The 23,206-nt window shown below is 37.7% G+C and overlaps 1 protein-coding gene across 2 annotated transcripts in view; it reads right to left on the reverse strand.

Moving 5' to 3' along the window:
* Positions 1-23,206, reverse strand: part of thada (THADA armadillo repeat containing) — a 198,071-nt gene that overhangs the window by 47,547 nt on the left and 127,318 nt on the right. The window lies entirely within an intron of this gene.

The following is a 23,206-nucleotide window of genomic DNA, read 5'->3' on the forward strand; positions in this document are numbered from 1 at the left end:
TCCACCGCTCGACTGTCATAACCACTATTAAGGATAAAGACGGTATTTTCAGCATGTTAAAGGATCTGCTTGCAGGAAATCGACAGTAATAACTAAGCAGCGTAGTGACAGCGCACCTCAGTGAGACTTACGTTGATTCAGGAGAAGGCTAAATAAATGTTTTGTTCTTTTTCTTATTCTATTTTCTCCTCTATGCAAGAAGGTTAGGTCTGAACACTTGTTCTTAAAGTTTTTGTTTGGGTTATTAGTTTGAGTGCAGGGGGATGAAAAAATTACTTTAATGATGATTTCCAAAAGACTTCGTAAAGTGAACCAAAAGCCAATAAATGTGGATTTTATAGTTTAGCTTAGCTTCAGAATTATCGGCTGATTCCTGCCTCGTTTTTTACTTGTAGACCACTATCTTTATTGTTAGTTGTGTCCTGATACAACTTTTTCCCCTTCTGATACGATATCAATATTGCCGCCTTCAGGATTGACTGATACCGATATTGATCTAATACCAGTATGAATCGCACAAAATTTTATTTTGTAATGTGCAATGCTAGACAAAGCTTCATCAAGAGAAATTACTCAAAGAACAATAGTAGGTCGGAAAAACACTAAACTATTCATTAACCATCTGGAATGGATTGGAGTCTCATGCGGTCTTTAATTAAGTTGATACTTAGTGGCAACAATAATTCATAAAGTTAAGCTTACAAATGCAGCAAGTTCAATGATCCATTTGTTTATGGATAGTTTCTAATATGCTTCTGCTTTGGAGACATATCTTTGTATAAAATGCAACTATAATTATTCTATATTTGTTCATATTAACAAATGCTGCAATTTAGATGTTTGTTTTTGCCTGTATCGGACCGATATGTGATATCATTATTGTTCAGCATTTTGTTCAATGACCACTTTGCAGCGGGCTCAAAACTAAAAGGATGATAAAAACACGGCTGGCATATATGTTACAAAGTGTGGGTTAAGACAACTGATTAAACAAATAAATAGGCCTTTTTCCAACAAAGTAACTTTTACAGAAACTTTCCCATTTACAAGTTCCCCCTGTGTTTCTACCAAAAACTACCAGGGTAGATGTAGTTTTTCAGGAACCTTTCAGAGTTCCTGACAGCTAGATGTGACTTTTGGAAGGTTCCTAGAACCTTATCGGGGGCGGGTTGTAATGTCGAACGCTGATTGGTTGAACACAGTTGGGGGAGTTTCTAAAACGTATTTTTCGAACACACAAGCGCCATGACAGAATGCTAGACGGCATTTTTATTTCCCATCTCTTGTGTATTTCTATTACAGAATACTTGACAATGGAGAGAAAGAATAACAAAATTAACTTTGGACTACTAGGAATTTTTGTGGGGCATCTGCGTGAGGAAGAACACTGATCAGTGGAACTATCTTGTGTGTTTTTACACAGCCTTAGTCTTTAAACTATATACAGTTTATTGTTGTTTATTCGTTTTTACCAATTTCATTTGGATACGCAAAGCTATGAGAGGTGGACGGACTCTTTTAAACATATTTACGGCGGAGTATGAAGCCAGACTCGAAACAATGACCTCAGCTGCTTACTACCCAGACTTTGTTGGATAAATGTGAAATAAAGGAGGCAGTTAGGGCTGCAACAACTAATCGATTAAATCGATTATAAAAATAGTTGGCGATTAATTTAGTCATCGATTCGTTGGATCTATGCTATGCGCATGCGCAGAGGCTACTTTTTTATTATTATTTTTTTTATGAACCTTTATTTATAAACTGCAACATTTACAAACAGCTGAGAAACAATAATCAAAATAAGTATGGTGCCAGTATGCTGTTTTTTTTCCAATAAAATACTGGAAAGGATATAAATGTAGTTTGTCTCTTATCCGATTATTAATCGATTAATCTAAGTAATAATCGACAAATTAATCGATTATCAAATTAGTTGTTAGTTGCAGCCCTTGAGGCAGTAATATTAACTATTTACTTTATTACATGTTGTAAAAGTAGTCAGTAAAACTCAATTTGTGTAGTTAATACCATCAACCCGAGTGAACAGAATGCTAATGCTAACAAGCGAACACTAAAGCCGATGTGTTCGTGTTGTTGGCGTGAGATAAACACTGACATTTATTATTTATATATTGTTATTTACAGCTGAATCACCTGACCCTCATGAATTCATCATTTACTGAGAGGACGACTTTCTGACTGTTGGACATTGCGAACAAAATCCTTTTTATAAACTACACAGTACACTTTATTTTTTTAAGTCATATCTTTTTGTATATTATCGCTTTGTATTTCATTTACTTACGTTTTAGTAAAATAACTCTGACCTAAAATTATGTGTTTGTTTACACGATATCAGTGTACAATTATATTATACCACTCCTCCATATGTCATCAGCCTGATTTGTATAAACTACCCTGAACTGTGAAATGCGGTGGAAACACAAACCATACACTTCTACAGGAACCCATAGTTCCAATTCCTGAACTTTTGGTGGAAAAGGGCCTAATGTTTATATTTTTACAATTGGTAGGTTAACTTTGCTGTTTGGCCTGAAAATCATGACCTATGGCTGTCTCACGCAAATTCACATGCCCATTTGTGCGTGTGTATACACAAAAGAGGCGTTGGTGAGCGAAAGGATTTAGAAACGGATGCTATGGTTGCTTTTGAACAGGTGAGAGAAATCATAGGCTTCTTCAAACACTGCTTTTGTAGCATATTGTTATCCTTTTGTTGTGTGTGTGTTTTAGTGGTGAGTACGGTACATGGTCCAATCAGGAAGAGAGCCATCATGCTTGCACCTTCTTCAAACGCGATCACGCTTTATGCAGCTGCCTATCCGCTGCACATGTATGTGCTCATACGTTACCTGTAGTCATAGTTTTCTATTTGAGGATAGGTGCAGTAAGTTACATTTTGTCATTACCACTAGTGTACTGTATATATTTTGCAACTCAAACAGAATAGAGTTTATGAAATTGTTCTGCTGAGCAAATGTCCTCTGAATCTAGTCCACCAACTTTAAAGACTAAATAAACACACACATCACTTTGTGAAGCCAACAAATGCCGACAACAAGCCAGACCAAAGAAGACCGTGTTCTCTTTGTTTGTTTTGTCTTCATAGGAAATGTTGTGTCAGTGTCTGTAAATGGACATGGCTTTGCTAACCCAGCCACCTGTGAATGTACACCCTTGGGGATTGGTGGTTACACAAACACACCATAGAGTGTACAATCCCAAGTACTTTTTCTGAAATGCAAGTAAAAGTTTGAGGCATGGCAGCAATAGAGTAACTTGATGCTGTTCAAAAGCTTCACTCCTCCCAACAGTAATGCGCTAATACTCCACTGAGATCTTGCTTTGACAGTCAAGTCTAGGCACCATTATTTTATTAGCTTTGCACATATTAGTTATTTGAGTATTTGCTTATGTTGTATTAAATTTTTAATTGTTATTGTTTACATTGTACAAAGAGTGCACAGTCTACCAAGTCAAATTCCTTGTCTATTAAACATACAGTATCTGGTCAGTAAAGCTGATTCTGACTCTAATGTACAGTATGTAGACACAAGGAACTATATGTAACTCTATCTGGCCCTGCAGCAAGTCCAAATGTGGCCTGACAAAAGAGCGGGAAATACAGCATTCCTGCAGAGTTTACTGTGGAGACAGGCCAAGTTACAATGGAACCTGATCCTCTAAGGGGGGTACAGGGCAAAACAGGCATAGCCTAATGGTTATAATGGTGGGCATGAGCACAGTAATGACACCATTGATAAAGGTAGGAGAGAGAGGAGGATGACTGAGGAAGACCATTGAAAATATTGATAATAAAGATTGTCAGCGTGTAGGCACATTTCACAAATTTATGTTTTAATGCAATTCTACAGTCATGACTCAAATATTAAAAGGATACACCAGGACTACGTAATTGCAGTATATTACAATGAAGTCTAAACAAACAAAAAAAACAGTAGTACTTATTCTGGATGCTGGTTTTAAAAAATGCATTATTTCAAGAAGCAGGGTGAAATTCCACCAGTTTAGAGTGGTGTATTATTTTAAAATAAATTCTAATTTGTTCATTCAATTCTGGTTATAAAATCACTGAATATGTGCATTGTGTGATCATTCCACCATGGAAAACAAATGGTTCAAATAAGTAATCAAAAAGGGGACCTATGATGATATCCTCTTTTCGGACTTATACATGTTATTATAATATAGAATACTCCTGTAAAATATTGTCAAAGCGTGAAATCATACATTTAGGGGTGAGTTTCCATTAGGGGTGTGGGAAAAAATCGATTCGAATTCGAATCACGATTCTCACGTTGTGCGATTCAGAATCGATTCTCATTTTTAAAATTGTTTTGATTTTTTTTCTCCATTTTTTCATTTATTTTTTTTAATTTTATAATTAATCAAGCCAACAAAACAATACACAGCAATACCATAATAATGCAATCCAATTCCAAAACCAAACCCGACCCAGCAACACTCAGAACTGCAATAAACAGAGCAATTGAGAGGAGACACAAACACGACACAGAACAAACCAAAAGTAGTGAAACAAAAATGAATATTATCAACAACAGTATCAATATTAGTTACAATTTCAACATAGCAGTGATTAAAAATCCCTCATTGACATTATCATTAGATATTTATAAAAATAAAAAAAAAGAACAATAGTGTCACAGTGGCTTACACTTGCATCGCATCTCATAAGCTTGACAACACACTGTGTCCAATATTTTCACAAAGATAAAATAAGTCATATTTTTGGTTCATTTAATGGTTCAAACAAATTTACATTATTGCAATCAGTTGATAAAACATTGATTTATTATAAATTATAAAAGCTTTTTTACAAAAATCTACTACTCTGCTAGCATGTCAGCAGACTGGGGTAGATCCTGCTGAAATCCTATGTATTGAATGAATAGAGAATCCTTTTGAATCGGGAAAATATCGTTTTTGAATCAAGAATCGCGTTGAATCGAATCGTGACCCCAAGAATCGATATTGAGACACCCAAAGATTCGCAGCCCTATATTCCATGCAGTTTTGGATGCCTCTGAACGCTGTGTTTTGCAGTCATTTTTTTTTTTTTTTTAAACAGGGGATACTGTGTGATGTAACAAATTGGACGACGTACTCCTGTGGACATTGTAGTTTCTGCTGTCAGCCAGACTCCTGCCACTAATCTGAGCTGAGACTGCTGCTTTCCTATGAGAATGTATACGTTTAAATATTTTAATATTTATTAATTCCTAATTCATCATCTATTATGGTGATGCATTTATTTTTTGTTGAATGTTGATTGACTCACACTAAAGGAACAGAAAAGTCCCAACTTCCTAATATGATTCCAGTCAGCATTGGCGTGAAATTACTAATAATACTGACACAGTGTGTACATTCTAGGGTAATGGAGAAAAAGGGGTCATTGATCTAATCACGTCATCTTTGCATGCAAGCCGATACTTGTGCCAGATGTAATGACATTCCTTCATAGGATTCCTGAGATATCATGTTCACAGGAATGGGCGGGACAGACGGACAACATAAGAACATGAGACCCTTATTGCAGCCGGCGCACATGCATGGTGTTTCTACTAAATTAACACATTGATGTGGATGATGAAACCATCTGCACTGCAGAATGACTTAAAATCCCTGAAATGTTTAAGTAGTGTTCCTATAGGTTGTATTCCGTCATGTGACTTTTTCTGACCTGTTTTCTGACTGGTGAACGAATTGGTGGTCACCTAAACCAATTTGGCTAGCGTGCAGCAAACATACAGTGTGCAAACTATCTGAGTACGCAATGGGCCTAGATTTTACCGCTAAAAGCAGATTCAAGCAAAAATTAAAGCTGCAAGCAGCGTTGTTCGGGCCCGCGTATTTGGCAGGTGCTAGTCCTAAGTGTCCCAATACTTTTGTCTACTTTTAGTCTGAAGTGTCCCAAGACTTTTGTCTAGTGTACCTACCTTGTCTGCATTGTGTGGGCACGTTGGTGCTTAGTGCTTTTGAGCAGCCATCTTAAAAAAACAGCACCGCAGGAGCATCAGTGCAGCGGGTCTTTGAAGGGTCATAAAATCAAAACCGGAGCAGGTATTAAAAATCCCATCTATACTTTTAATCACAGGGGTTTTATCTCTCACCTGTGTTAGTTTGAAGGCGAAACGACAAACGCGCTCAGAGGAGATAGATTTTGAAGAAAGGTGACCGGTTTTTACAAAAATTTTGTTTTGAAGGGGGAATAGCAAACTTCCTGTTGATTTTTGCTGGGGGTTGTCAATTTATGAAAGGTAGGTCTAAGTGAGACCTACATAGAGGTTTTTGTTTCATCTCTCTCCGACCTTCCCAGTGGGAGTTACAGGCAGTTTTGTCAGATTTTTCATCCGAGGAGCAGTTTTTTGTGCGTTTTATTAAAAAATTGCTGTAGAGCACAATTTTTAGATTTGGGGTTAGGTTTTTTTCATTAGATCACAGTTTTAGCCAGTCCTGATGTGTGTGTTCAGTTTGGTGAGTTTTGAAGCATGTTAAGGGGGTCAAATTACAGCTCAAAGAGGCAAAAGTGACTGTTTTTAGTACTTTTTTGTCTTGAAGGGGGAATTGCCAACTTCCTGTTGATTTTAGCCCAAGAATGTACCATTATGAAAGTTAGGTCTGAGTCAGACCTACATAGAGGATTTTGTTTCATGTCTTTCCGACCTTCGTAGTGGGAGTTACAGGCAGTCTAGTTTTGTTTTCTTCCTAGGGGGCGCTAGAGCGCAATTTTGAGTTTTGGGGTTCGGTTTTTTTATTAAAAGGCAATTTTCGCAGGTCCTGATATGTGAGTCAAATATGGTGAGTTTTGAAGCATGTTAAGTGGGTCAAATTAGTGCTCAAAGAGGCGGCGGAAGAAGAAAGAAAGAAAGAAAGAATAATAATAAAACCTTAGAAATTCAATAGGTCCTTATGTCCCATTGCATAAGGACTCCCTGTGGGAGTCCTTTTGCAATGGGCCATTGTGGGCCCTAAAAACAAACAATCGAACTATGCAAAAGAATTGATTACTAATACGTCATCAAAAAAAGATTTGTCGAGTGATCGCAAGGATTATTCTATGGCTGCTTTCCCAAACATGTCAAACTATCTGGTGCTCTAAACGTCTTTCTACACGGCAAAACATATGAAAGCTTAGAAAAGCACAGAGGCCTACAACTTCTTTGTGGGTGGCTGGGTCAAGGAAATTAGTATCAATGCTCTCCCGGATAAATCGTGCATTGTTTTTGCTTGGGTAAGGTTGCATTTTATGATTTAAGTTTGTGTCTTGCAAGGACGCGTCCTTGTAAACAAACTCCAAGTATCACTTGATAGCCTTGATGTTTTTCATTTTCCCATTATGTCAACCACTCATAAAAGATACTCGGAAACACCACTGAAAACCTAGCTGGTTGTGAAAGAAGTGATCACATGTCACTGTAAGTTTTGGCCATGTTGCATTGTTGTTTTTATTGCACTTGTCATTAGTATGCGTGGCTTTCCCCGTCTTTATTAAAACATAACTATAGATCTCAACATTTTGTTTGTGCTGGAAGCTTCATCTATGATGAATTCTGATTGTATAAAAACTCTAACCTAAAAACAACAGCACTGGAAGGAGCATAATATGACATGAAGAAAATATGAATATTTTGGATATTTAGGGAAAGTAAATAAAAAATGACTTTTATCTTAAATTATGATCATGATTTCTGGTTATGTTAGGCCAGCAAAGAAGGCCTTGCTGGCCCTGACGGCACAACACTGGTGTTGTGGGTGTATGGATTGTTCTTGCAAGATTTACCTTGTTCGTTTAGTCACTGTTTCAAGTAGCTGTGTCGATATTGGTTTAGTTCAGCATGGCGCGGTTGAGTGTGTCAGGCATAAATGAGCGCTACCGGACACATTATTTTACCAAACAAATGTTCCTTCTCCTCATAATGACAACATTTGTAAATCGTAAAGTTTGACTGTATAGTATTTCACTATTACTAATTGTTGACAGAACTACTTTGAATGCTGTATGTTATACCGTGCATTAGCATGAGTATTATCATTGGTGTGGATGTATGTGATGCATACAAACATTATGGATTGACGAAAAGTCGTTAAAAGCATAAAGAACATGTGTAGGAGTGTGTGAACCTTTCCATGTGTGTAAGTGTGTATCAGTAAACTTTGTGGCTCTCTGCAGTTTAGTCCGCAGCCCTGTAAAATCTGGCAGTAAAGGCTCTGCAGTGTCAAGCTACAACCTTGGCTAGACTTGTGCACGTGCGCTTACACGCCAACACACAGCTGGAGTTCACATCAACTTCCACCATCATTAGCCAAACTGTGAAAAACAAACTCCAGACATTACGTGTGTGTGTGTGTGTGTGTGTGTGTGTGTGTGCATGTAGTGCCTTTCAAGGGAAACAAACAGCGAGCTAAATAGTCAGGTCTATAGACACATGTTGCTAAATTAGCCCTTTATCAACCACTATTAACAAATAAATATATACATATCATAGTGGAACCAATAAATCCCCCATGAAGTCCTTAACATTTGAATTTACCAACATTTTGGGGGAAAAAAGCACAACCTACACAAAATACCAGAGGAGAAAACGCTGTCATGTATGACGTCATATGAGACCTGAGCATTTTGTGCGAAGCTTGAGCTCTGTACGCATTTTTGGATTAACTCCACCAGTATGAGCTATTTTATATATTTATCTGTATTCGTTGACACAATCATCAACAAATAGTTAATCAACGTTTCTTTGGTCAAATTGGAAAAATGGAAATGACACCAAGAAATTTCCAATCATAACTAAGGATGCACGGTACTTTTTCCCAAGACGATAGATACAGTACATTCCTGGTTCTCAAGACCAGTACTGGTAACTGATTATAACTATTACTTCTACAATTTCTATTTAGCTGTAGTTTGTGCACACCTTTCTTAATAGCTGGCTTTGAGCATCTTCTTAAGCAACGGAGGCGCCTTCGTAAAACCTAATAATAACCTGATAGTTCTCTGTCCGATATTTATCATGCACCCCTTAGTCATAACCAATTTCACAGGTTGGATATGGTTTTTTTAACCGGAGAGTGATGTTTTCTTCAAATACAGTACATATACATTAAGATTAAGTACAACCCATTATAAAAAATACACTGTGTAATTATTCTTGAGTAGAGGCCTGTGTTACACAGATGGCGCTGTTAACATTTGATTGGCTGGTGCAGATTTATGGCAATAAAAGTACATTCGAATTCAGCAAGTGAAAGTATCCAAGTGTGGGAAAAACAAGGTTTAGCAAGCTGCCAGCAGTAAATATCAATCACGTGCTAAGATTGGGAGAGGTCTAATTACGGGAACGTACATAATTTATGGGTGTTTTGCTACTGTCAAACCAAAATGATGAACATAAGGATAACTTTAGATTACTGCAAATCGAGATTACCGATTCCATACACACATTAAAAGTTAGATGCAGCTGTATTTACTCCAGCTCGCCATAGCGGCCTTTAAAAGCGACCTATTATGCAAATCAAACTTTTCTTACCTATCGGTACCTATTTTCTTGAGATCTACATGGAGGCACCCATCTAGGCCTGGACCGATAACAAATTTTGCTCCACGTCGACTATATATTGACCTACAAATTATTGCTGATAAATGATATCATTGGCAGTATTTTTTTTGAGACCAAATTAACCACTGATGTATTGACAATACATAATAATAATGGAAGTATATCCCCTTTCAAATGCAGTTAACTAACTAACTATTTCTTATATATTTCACTATGATTGAAATGTAAACTTTTAAATACGAAGTTAAATAAAACTAACAAATAATACAAAATAAAAGTATGCTCGTCTGTAAGAAAAATGTTGCACTTGAAAAAAAAATCACAACCATCCATCCATCCCATCCATTTTCTACCGCTTATTCCCTTTTGGGGTCGCGGGGGGCGCTGGAGCCTATCTCAGCTACAATCGGGCGGAAGGCGGGGTACACCCTGGACAAGTCGCCACCTCATCGCAGGGCCAACACAGATAGACAGACAACATTCACACTCACATCCACACACTAGGGCCAATTTAGTGTTGCCAATCAACTTATCCCCAGGTGCATGTCTTTGGAAGTGGGAGGAAGCCGGAGTACCCGGAGGGAACCCACGCAGTCACGGGTAGAACATGCAAACTCCACACAGAAAGATCCCGAGCCCGGGATTGAACCCAAGACTACTCAGGACCTTCGTATTGTGAGGCAGATGCACTAACCCCTCTTCCACCGTGCTGCCCTCATCACAACCAAAAGCAATAAAATAGGTTATGTCTTTGTGAAGGAGGGTGTGGGGGACCGTCAAATATACACAACCAAAACAATAAACAAAATGACTAAATAAAGTTAATGTGACCAAAATGATCACGGTCATCATTACTATCGTGGTATTGTTGAATGTGTTCAAAAAGTACTTATACACACAATAAAATATTTTAACCAAGTTGTATTTTCTTTAACAACTAAAATAAATAGAGAAACAATATACTTTCTTGGTAGAGGAATCATCAGATATTGTTCTGGCTTGATAAGCGCCATATTATTTTTATTTGTGTGTTTAAATATGTTTATCTTCTTCCATTTTAAACTGTAAAGAGTGATCAGTTGTTTAAATTCCGGTTTGTGTGATGTCACGAGAGTTCACCTCCTGTCAAAGGGCCGTCCTTCTGTTTCAACTCGAAACTGTCGAGTTTATCGATAGCTTTGTGCAAAAACAGCACATCACATGTTCAATGTGAACACTATACCTTAGTTGTTTGGACAACAATGTTTAGATTTGGGAATTATGTTTTGTAATGGGGAAAGACGTCAATGTCTGTTTACATGTTAGCATTTAAGATAGCTGGCAAGCTAGCGTCAGTCCATTCCTCCCTTATTAATGTGCGGTTATGAATGACAGTTTTTTTACCATTTTATTTTAATACCACGAAAGGGACAAGCGGTAGAAAACGGATGGATGGATGGATAGACGGACGGTAATACTAACCGCCGGTACTTTACCAGCGGTTATAATTACTACCCTTTATTTGTAGTTAAAATGCCCGCACCTGCAGAAACCGATACAAATGAGTGATCGCTCTTGCAAACCATCTCGCTCGTCAAACATGCACATTAAAAAAACACAAAGACAAACTTTGTTATGAACGCATAAAACCGGGCAAAGAGCTGCATGCAGCTCGGTAGCCGCGGGTTGGCCAGACCTGCACTATGTGATGCTGACGGGCCAACGGCATCGCTTCGCCGCACAAACAGTCAAAGACACCTAATGAAGAACAAGATGATTCACCCCCTTCTTTTCATTCCACTATAGCACAAATGCACGCAGCTCCTGAAACCGATGAAAAGCGTGAATGCGCTTGAAGCATACACAGGGGGATTTTTCGACGCTGGAAAACTTACCGACTGAATTTTCATTTATCGTCACTTAATTGACTTATCGAATATCAGCCAATCCACCCATCCATCCATTTACTACCCTAGCGGAGATATTCATAAAACAATCTTGCCTTTTTCATACTTCCTCCAAATGAGCCGTTTTGAATTTGGCCAATTTTTGACGTTTTTCCAATTGGCGATTTTAGAGGATACCTCCGTATATGGTAAAGTTGTACCACAAGAGATTTTCTCGAATCCGCCATTGTAGTCTGACAATGTAGTCAATAAGCTCTTTCTTTTTCTCTATCCTCTTGTTGTGTGGCAGACTGGCTCGCTGTTGCCATTTCTAATAAAAAGTAAGGTATGGTTCTCACTTATATCTGTCAATAGACAATACGGAAGCCCTAAAATCTACAACATGGCTGACGAGGATAACACACAGTCAAAGTGGAGGCACGTTAATAACATCGCCTACAAAACGGCACATCCTGAAGAGACAGTCAGAAAGTGGCTTGGAGATGGTCTGTAAAACAATCTAAAGTATGCAACATTTTGACCAAAGAACCACCATTACATGTTATGTAGACCACAACGAAGTGTTTTAAATATAAAAAAATAATCATTATATGAACCCTTTAATCAGGCTACAGTTTAAACACAGAAATGAAGGCAGAATGCTAAAATATACAGAGACATCCTAGATGAAAACCAACACTTCTCATCTAACCTGATGGAGTTTCAGAGATGCTACAAAGAGAAACGTGCAAAGATAAATGGGCGAAACAGCCCAAATATAGGTGTTCCAAGCTTGTGGCAGAGTAGTCAAAAAGACTTGAGGCTGTAATTGCTGCCAAAAGGGCACCAACAACGTATTGGGCAAATGCTGTGAATACTCATGTACATGTGTTTTTGTTCTGGTTCTTTATTTTTAATAGATTTGCAAAACTAAAATAAAAAAAATTCTCGAATTGTTATCATGGGGTATTGTGTGTCGAGGACAAACATAAATGTATTCAATTTTGGAATAATGTTGTAACATAACAAAACGTGGGCAAAGTGAAGCACTGTGAATACTTTGTGGATGCACTTCAAGCCCAGCAATAACATAGAGCGCCACAGGGAACTTTGAGAGTGTCCTTAGGAATTTGCCATTATATTCTATTTATCTGTGACAGTGTCGAACAAAGCGTTTTTCCTGCATTAACTCACATCTACTGTGCGTTCTAACACTAGTTTTTAATGGTATGTGATATGTCTCAAACATGCTTCACTTTTGTACAATTCAATATGTTCAAAAAGGTGTAGGAAAAAGCTAAACTTATGTTCAATCCTACCCTTTTTTATGTCTAACACTGATGATTCATTCACGCCATAACTTTTACAAACATTTACATTTTGAATTTAGTAGGAAGGTGTTGAAAACAATATAAATCTCATGTAATTAATTATTTCAATGATTGTATTATGTAGTTTTTATACTTTGTATTTTACTTGGTTCTTATACATGTTTGCGCCACATCGAAATGTACCAATTGTATAGTTAACATTATTTAGTGGTACCTCAACTTATGAGTACATTGCGTGTCATGACAGAGTTTGCAACTCAAAACACTCGTATTATCAAATAAGCTCGCCTATTGAAATGAATTTAACTCAATTTAATCCGTGCTTGGCCCTCCCAAAACACCACCAATTTTAACATTCAACATGCCTTTTAAAAAGAAAACATAACTTTCGGATATTAAATATTATTTGAAAAACATTACAATAGCATCTATTGCAAATTACTACAGTAGTTTTATGGAATAATGTAATAATATTGCTTAGCATTTACCTTGTAGAACAGAATTTTATAGGCGTGTTCTACAGGCGGCTTCTCCGTTGTGTAAGAATAGAATCTAGGACATCGTTGTTTATGTTGCACATGGACATATTGGAGTGACGGACCAGAGAGATCAGAGTTGGCAACAACCATGGATCGTCCAGTTTGCTGAGTCAGGAGTAGACAGAAAATACTGAAACACATCAAACACAGCATCTGCAGCTTCTCAACAAATGTTCGTCGTTTGGACGTGTGTAATGCGAACTGACACTACGACGGAGCTGACTCGGGCTGCTAACTACTAAGTTAATAGTTAGTTTTTCTGATTTGGTTACAAATACCGTAATTTTCGGTCTATAAGTGCTATTTTTTCCCCACGTTTTGAACCTTGCGCTTTACACAATGATGCGGCTAGTAAAAAGTTTTTTTTCTCGGTGTGACGAAGCATATCCACCCTTGGAGAACGGCAGCATATTCACACAAACACGTCTTCACATGTCTTCTCTGTTGTCCAGGCCATTATATTAGGAACACCTGTTACGCCATTTTCCCTCTTTTCTCTCTTTTAAATACAAATTAATTGTGCACCCATCTTAACTGTCGAGCTGTGTCCTCCCCGCAGGCCAAACCGCATCATCACTTCCAGGTTTGTTAAATACGGGGTTGTTTTACATTGATTTCAGAGTTTCGTCAACGATTCCCTTAATGATGCCTGTGGGCACGCATGATGTCACTATGCATAGGGCCGATCAGCAGGACAGACATTTCACGAAAAAGGAAGACAACTTGCAAAGCTTACAAAGTGGATATTGCATCAAATTGAGAAAATACTAGCAGAAACATTAGCGGAGACATGATGTGTTAACGTTGAATGAATGACATGTTTTCGATTCCCTTTCGAGACGAAAGTGAATCACCACCAGCAGCCTCAACACTAACGAACTAACACTGCTTATCATGTTTAAACATGCTATTATTAACTGTAAACATGAAATTAATATTTGTCATGCATTACATGATGAGAGAGTGTCTGATCGGCAGTCTGCATGCCACGTTCCTGTCTAAGATACCTCGTGATTAGTCAAATGTGCCTAATTTTCTGCAAAATAATGATACATTTTCATAGTTAATGCTTGAAAATTGCAGTGTACAGTTCAACTTAACTTGCTTATATTTATCTTTGACTGACATAGTTTTACTTAGCATATACAGTCTATTTAAAAAACCCAACACCTTTTAATTTCTATTCGAAATTTTTTTAACATTTTACTGAACATTTTTGTGTCATTTGTCACATAATAGTTTATGTTGTAGTTTGTTTATTCCTGCAATAGACTATTTGTTTTAATACTATATTATATCAATCCACCCATCCATTCTCTACCGCTTGTCCCTATCGAGGTCACGGGGATGCTGGAGCCTATCCCAGATTCACTCAGGCAGGAGGCAGCGTACACCCTGGACAAGTCCAACACAGATAAACAGACAACCTTTCCTACTTTCACATTAAAATAATTTTCAAGACAAAATATTTTTGCTCTCAAAACCTCACTGTTGTGTTTTATTTACTCATGGTTTTTTTTCTCTAAACTAAACAAAGTTGTTTGCTATGCCTCATATTCAAGAGAATCAAAACAGAACCGAATCGTTAAGCAGAATGGAAAGTGGATTCAGATTCGTAAAACTCTTGTCAATTCCCATCCCTAGTTTCAACAGGCAGTAGGAGAAGAATGATGGCTACTGTTTGCCATGTCTTTTCTTAAATTTGTGAATTAACACAAGCTCCTGTGTAAATTATTTACAATTAAATTTGTACGCCTGCGGCTAATAAGGCTTGTGCGGCCAATATATGTACGAAATAAAATGTGTCCAAAATTGAGGTGGGCGGGGGATCAGAAATTACACTGCTATTTTAAATGGCAGCGTGTTGGGCTCTTAACTCAAATCATGCTGGCAACTTAAACAATAATAAAAAGCCAAGACACAGCTCGTATCTCAGATTACTCGTAAATTGATGGACCACCGTACATTCCTATTTGTAAATGTATTCAAAAACTAATCTGTCTTATTTATTGATAGTAGACATGTTATTTTACTTGACTATTTTATTAAGACGTGTTAAAAACTTACAATGTAGTATTTGTTTTATTTTGCACAAATAGTATTAATTGTGAAATGTATCCAAAGGCATCAATGTAAGAGGTGCTACTTTAAGAAATAATGTGTTCATTTTACACAACATGTCACCTGAAATTAGTTTGAGGAAGAACTGATATATACACAGTATTGGTTGATAATGGTATCGGAAATAAAGTGTTAGGCAATATCCGCATATCGGTAAAAAAGCCAAATCCGACATCCCAAACAATAACCTACATTTGCGTGTGAATAAGTGACCAAAACGCAAAGATAAATACGCATTTTTTTAAATAGCCATATTGGTGCCCACATCAATAGGCCTATTTTATATGCCAACAATGCTCCTACGGGACTGAATTGATATTGGGTTTTGTGGATTTAATACTTATTTTTCTCAAGCTAACACAATATAATGTAAAACTTTATCTAATGTTATTTTTTTACTTTTTCTCTATTAAAATGAACCAAGCATAAACATTCTGGACCGTTCATACCATTTTAAAGAGGTTACTTTGTAAAGTGAGCAGAAAATCAAATACTTATTTTTCCTCATTGTACATTTGGATACAATAAAGTAAAAATATAACCATAACATGGAGAGAGTTTGTCAATGAGAGACAAAAAGACAGCATGACTCAGAACACCTGTAGAGAGAGAAAACAAAAGAAGGGATGAAGCAAAATGGACTATTATTAGAGAGGCATTAAATGTGTGTAAGTAGGTGGGAAGGTGCTTATTTTGTTATGTATGGGGCTAAGCTGGGTCCTGAATCTGGAGGCTTGTTTAGAGAAATCTGTGGTATTTCCACTGTCAAATGCAAACATGTGTTGAGCACATGGTCAACCGAAAACACAAGTTCCTCCCCCTCCTTTCTTTTCACAGCACTCAATAAACTGGGTCAAAGGCACAAACCCGCCATCTGTCAAAGATTGCTCGCCTTTGGTTTCACATTCCTCCTGAGGAGACCCCCACTGAGAAGAGTCCGCACACATGAGCACACACTACGAATCCACAGACATATAGCAGGGCACTTCTCTAAACAGTATAGGCATGACCTTTGGAAACAGTCAGTCTAGAAGGAGAGTATGGTGCACAGTCTTGCCGACGTTGCAAAGTCATCTGTTTTCATTCAAAGCAAATGGGGGGAACACAGTTGTTCCTTATTATGCTCATATGTATATCCCTGGAACACGCTCAAATCAGCAAAACTAGTCTGAATCAAGTTTGTAAGCCTTACCAACAACAAAACACTTGTGAATTATCACCCAGTAAGTGTGAGAGCACAGCACTATAAAGGCTGAATTATTTATATTTAATTATTGCTTCTTTTGCTGTTATCCCCACAGAAGCCATATTTTCCTTTCAATAACTTGATAAATGTTCTTGGTGGTCAGCCTTACTTTGTCTTGATATTTGGTATTTCCAATTGAAACATCTTACCAATTTTTCTTCCTTTCTACATGCGTGCCCATGGCATTTAGACTGTTCCTCAGTTTCCCCACTTTTGTGTACCCCGTCACTCCAATGAGAGTCACAATTTTTTCATCTCTGTCACTTCCAGTTTTTCTTAAGGCTTTTTGGACATAAGTATTTGGCCACCTGCCTTGACTCACGTATGAACTTAAAGTGCCATCCCATTCCTAACCCATAGGGTTCAATATGATGTCGGACCAACTTTTGCAGCTATTACAGCTTCAACTCTGTCCACAAGCTTGCGAAGTGTGTTTATAGGAATTTTCGACCATTCTTCCAAAAGCGCATTGGTGAGGTCACACACTGATGTTGGTCGAGAAGGCCTGGCTCTCAGTCTCCGTTCTAATTCATCCCAAAAGTGTTCTATCGGGTTCAGGTCAGGACTTTGTACAGGCCAGTCAAGTCTTTATAGACCTTGCTTTGTGCACTGGGGCACAGTCATGTTGGAAGAGGAAGGGGCGTTTGTTCCAAACTGTTCCCACAAGGTTGGGAGCATGGAATTGTCCATAATGTTTTGGTATCCTAGAGCATTCAAAGTTTATTTCACTGGAACTAAGGGGCCAAGCCCAACTCCTGAAAAATAACCCCACACCATAACTTCTCCGCCACCCAGTTTCCCATTCGGCACAATGCAGTCCGAAATGTACTGTTCTCCTGGCAACCTCCAAACCCAGACTGGTACATCAGAAGATGCCAGATGGAAAAGCGTGATTCATCACTCCAGAGAAGGCGTGTCCACTGCTTTACACCACTGCATCCAACTCTTTGCATTGGACTTGGTGATGTATGGCTTAGATGCAGCCGCGCGGCCATGGAAACCCATTCCGTTAAGCTCTATGCGTACTGTACGTGGGCTAATTGGAAGGTCACATGAAGTTTGGAGCTCTGTAGCAACTGACTGTGCGGAAAGTCTTTGCACTATGCGCTTCAGCATCCGCTGACCCCTCTCTGTCAGTTTACGTGGCCTACCACTTGGTGGCTGAGTTGCTGTTGTTCCCAAACTCTTCCATTTTCTTATAATAAAGACAGTTGACTTTGGAATATTTAGGAGCGAGGAAATTTCACGACTGGATTTGTTGCACAGGTGGCATCCTATGACAGTTCCATGCTGGAAATCACTGAGCTCCTGAGAGCGGCCCATTCTTTCACAAATGTTTGTAGAAACAGTCTCCATGCCTAAGTGCTTGAATTTATACACCCGTGGCCAAATACTTTTGGCAATATAGTGTAGCTCCAGTTTCCAGGCCTTACAGTTTCACCACCGTTTTTGTTGTCGGGCCTTTCATCACACACTACTCCCATCATGCGTCTCCCAACCGGTTCATCCTGCTTACACTATTTTCTTTACCTCCTTTACACGTTGACCATTGTTTTGAATGGCATAATGCAAATATTTAAACTCCTCCACCTTGTCTGTTCAGTTATAGTTACTGCACGGAGCAGTTCTACCTTTCCACCTGCCTATCCTTCATTTATGCTCATGTATTTCCAGCTTGTTTTTGTTGTCTTTTTTCCCACTACTTTCCAAGACCCTTCTTCACTTCTCCAAATTACCCTGATTCTCATTGCATGTTATATTATCATCCACAATGATCATAGTCCAGGGAGCTTTCTCTCACACATCAGTTAATCTGTACATCAACATAGCAAACAAAAACAAGCTCAACACCGACCCCTGAAGTAACTTAACTTTCACTTGAAATGCATCAGTTATCCCGACCACACACCAGACACCAATTCACTACCCAAATACAAACTGTATCCTATAATACCTTTACAAATGTCTACCCGACCATAATTCATCTATTGGTACTTACTTCTTCTCCAGGTCCACAAACACACATTGTATTTCTTTCTGACCTTCCCCATACATTTCACTGTACTGTAGTGGGTCCCTTAATAATATATACTGTAATAAAAATGGTTGCTAAAATATGAGGTGTGTACTCACTTTTGTGAAACACTGTAAGCAATGCAGCCATCACATTTCTCCAAAGGGAGAGTAGTTGGTTGTATTTAGGTTTATCATTGGGCAGGTTCACTACTTTTTAAACACTGTGCCAGTTTAGAATTTGAAAAGGTTACTCAAAACATTGCTTGTATAGTTTCACAATGGTGAAAGTTTACCCCTGGAATAAACAAATCTAATATTGCTTGGATTCACATGACGTCACATCCAGCTCACGCTGGGCTAATTGAATACGCATGGTAGTCAAACCAGCTTCTGTTCTCAATGGGTACTAGGCGCCATTTTGCCTTTCTCGAATAAAAATGCCCTATGCTTGCGTTGTTTTTGGCTGTTTGAACCATTCAAATCGCGAAAAGGATAAACGTTTCTTCAGAGTTCCTTGAAAGTTCATCAAGAAGGGCGGAAGAGTGCAAGATTTTACGAAATGCTGACGAGAAAAACAGCACACACTCCAGTCCAAAGGAGCAGAGTCGAAGAATGCACAAGTTTGCAGTGATCACTTTAACGGTTTGTTTGATATACTTTTAACATGTATTTCCCATTTAAGTATTATCTTGATATTATTTATAGTTCTTTATATTTCTTAAACACATGTTTGCTACAAGTGTTTCGAAAACCACCAACTCTGCGAGTCTAAATAAGAGAAAACAAATGTGAGCAAAACCACAACGAGTTAAGCTTTTACCAAAGGCAGCAATCATAAATGGAGCTTTCAGCACATACACAATGTTGACATCTACAGTTATATTTTGATAAAGATGGGGAAAAACACGCTACTTGTAAACGGCGCGTGCAACAACAACAAACATTGCTGTAGACGCGAAGTTAAATCATAAAATGCAACCTTACCCTTGCAAAAACGATGCATATTCATCCGGGAGAGTCTTGGAACCAATATCCTTGTCACACACAAAGAAGTTGTAGACCTCCATGCTTTTCCAAGTGTTCATCCGTTTTGTCATGTAAAATGGCGCCAGGAACACCAGATAGTTTGACTTGTCTTGGAACGTGACCTACGTATAATCTTATATATCACTCGACAAATCTTTTTTGATAAAATATAGGGATCTATGCCATTGCATGGTTTGATTTGTTGCTCGTATCTGCTTTTTGCAGGAAGATTTAAGCCTCTTTTGTACACAGATAGCTTGCACGCTGCTTGCTGTACAACAGCCAGCTTGGCTTTGTTGACCACTACTGGTTTTCACTTCCGGAAAGAAGTCATGTGACAGAATACAAGCAATAGAACAATTACCAAAAACTAATTTATTTGTGACGGCCCATCACAAGTATATTTGGCACCACTGCTTTTCCCTCGCTCATGAAGACATTATAAGGTAGATGATCTGCCAGAGAAAAGGAAGAAGTAGCAGGACAGATCAGTGTTGTCCACTTTGAGAAGTTATCGCTATATTTAGCAATTAATCAGAACCCTCTAGAAACTCTGTTTCAAAAAACGACAAGCGACAAATCTAGTGAAGAGACTTTTGGACACTGACATCATGGATGCATGTATCGCTATTCTCCCCAAACTAAAAGCACTTAAAGCAGGTAGCTTAGTCTTCTCTGTGAGGAAAGTTGCCAGGTAGTGCTACATTTATTTGTATTTTTTTTTCATGTTTATTACTTACTTTTTGGAAAGGTGTCATGGCTATTAATTAAAAAAACAAACTGATGATTACATCATTATATTTACCCCATAACTACTGAATCAAAATATTTCAAGAATTTTTGTAAATTTAGTAATGCAAATTTTAAACTTAACAGTCAAAATCTATATATAAAAAACAATTACAATACAGGTGTTCTGAACAAGGTTTTGACGCCAATTACATGTATTAACCGTAAATCTTTGAAGTTATTTATGGAGTGGGTAATAGAGAGTTTAAAAAATCAACACAATATTTAAGTTCGCTCCTTATTGTTATGACAAACATTTTTTTAAGCAAAAAAAAGGCAATAGTACAATATAACTAAACTAAAAAATAAACTATCAACTACTCATTCAAACAACTAAGTAAGAAGCAAAAGAAAAATAATCAACCATAAAAATTCATAAATAAAAATGAAACACTCACAGACAACCAAAATGGATACAGAGCAAACATCTCAACATCAATGGTATTAATGGAAATAACGGAAGAGAATACCAATGCAATAGACAGCAAAAAATGTGCTGCTGCAGGGGTTATGGATTAAACAAAAGCATTTGACACAATTAATCACAGTATCTTAACATATTAGAAAGGTATGAAATCAGAGCGTTGGTCTTGAACTGGGTTAGAAGCTACTTAACCAACAGGAAGCAATACGTGAAGATAGGCGAACACACTTCTACAGAGCTGAAAATATTTTGTGGTGTACCTCAGGGATCAATACTTGGACCAAAATTGTTCAATCATTATATAAACGACATTTGTAAAATTACAAAGGACTTAAAAGTTAGTATTATTTGCAGATGACAAAACAGTGTTTTGTTCAGGAGAGAACACACAAAAGCTAATACAAATAACAGAAGAAATGAACACATTAAAAAGATGGTTTGACAAAAACAGATTATCTTTGAATCTCAGTAAAACTAAAATAATGTTATTTGATAACAGTAGAAGGGAAAGTCAAACACAAATACAAATAGACTGAGTAGACATTGAAAGGGTAAAATAAAACATTTTTGGGTGTAATAATAGATGACAAAATGAATTGGAAATTTCATGTAAAAAATATACAACATAAAGTAGCAAGAAACACGTCAATAATGAATAAAGCAAAATATGTTCTGGACAAAAAAAATGACTCCATATTCTCTACTCATCACTCGTGTTACCATATCTGAGTTATTGTGCAGAAATATGTGGAAACGACTACAAATGTGCGCTTCATTCACTAAAGGTGTTACCAAAAAGATCAATTAGAATAATACATAATGTTGGATATAAAAAATATACAAAGCCATTTTTATTGAATCACAAATATTGAAATTCAACGATTTGGTGCATATGCAAACAGCTAAAATTATGTACAAAGCAAACTATAACCTGCTACCCAAGAATGTACAACAATTCTTCTCAACAAAAGAGGAGAAATATAACCTTAGAGGAAAATCTAATTGAAAACATTTATATGCGCGTACACTTAAAACCTTGACCATATCCGTATGTGCTTTGTTTGATTTCTTTGGATTAACCAAAGAAATTAAACAAAGCACCAATATGATCCAGCTATAAAGAAACAACTGGAAATATGTGATGCATTACATTGTATCGTATGCAAGTTCGAAATAAACTGAAACTGAACTGTACGGAACATTTACAGTGCATCCGGAAAGAATTCACAGCGCTTCACTTTGTCCACATTTTGTTATGTTACGGCCAAAATGAAATACATTCATTGTTGGCCTAAAATGCTACACACACATTACTATATAATGACAATGTGAAAAAGTTGTTTGAGCTTTTTAAAATGGTTTAAAAATAAAAAGCTAAAAAATCTTATGCACATAATATTCACAACCTTTGCCCAATACTTTGTTGATCCACCTTTGGCAGCAATTACAGCCTCAAGTCTTTTTAAATATGATGCCACAAGCTTGGCACACCTATCTTTGGGCAGTTTTGCCCATTTCTTGTTGGAGCATCTCTCAAGCTCCATCAGGTTAGCTGTCGGTGCACAGCTATTTTCAGATCACTCCAGAGATGTTTCAATCAGATTCAAGTCTGGGCTCTGTCTGGGCCACTCAAAGACATTTACATTGTTGTCCTGAAGTCTTTTAAAATGTTGGCTCTGTGCTTAGGATTTTTGTCCTGCTGAAAGATGGAACTGCTTCCCCAGTCTGAGTTCAAGAGCGCTCTGGAGCAGGTTTTCATATATCATGTTTCTGTACATTGCTGCATTTATATTTCCCTCTATTCTGACTAGTCTCTCAGATCCTGCTGCTTAAAATCATTGCCACAGCATGATGCTGCCACCGCCGTGCTTTTGTAGGGATAGCATCACCTTGGTGAGAGGTACCTGGTTTCCTTCAAGCATGACGCCTGGTATTCATGCCAAAGAGTTCAATCTTTGTCTCATCAGACCAGATCATTTTGTTTCTCATGGTCTGAGAGGGGAATACAGGTCTGATGGGGAATTGCTAGAGATTGTTGTCCTTCTGGAAGGTTCTCTCCTCTCTCCACAGATGAATGCTGTAGCACTGATAGAATGACTATCGGGTTCTTGGTCACCTCCTTGACTAGGGCCCTATCGCTCAGTTTATACGGCCGGCCAGCTCAAGGAAGAGTCCTAGTGGTTCCAAAACTCTTCCATTTACAGATGATAGAGGCCCCTGTGC

The sequence above is a fragment of the Nerophis lumbriciformis genome, linkage group LG02, assembly GCF_033978685.3.
Source record: "Nerophis lumbriciformis linkage group LG02, RoL_Nlum_v2.1, whole genome shotgun sequence".
Taxonomy (NCBI): domain Eukaryota; kingdom Metazoa; phylum Chordata; class Actinopteri; order Syngnathiformes; family Syngnathidae; genus Nerophis; species Nerophis lumbriciformis.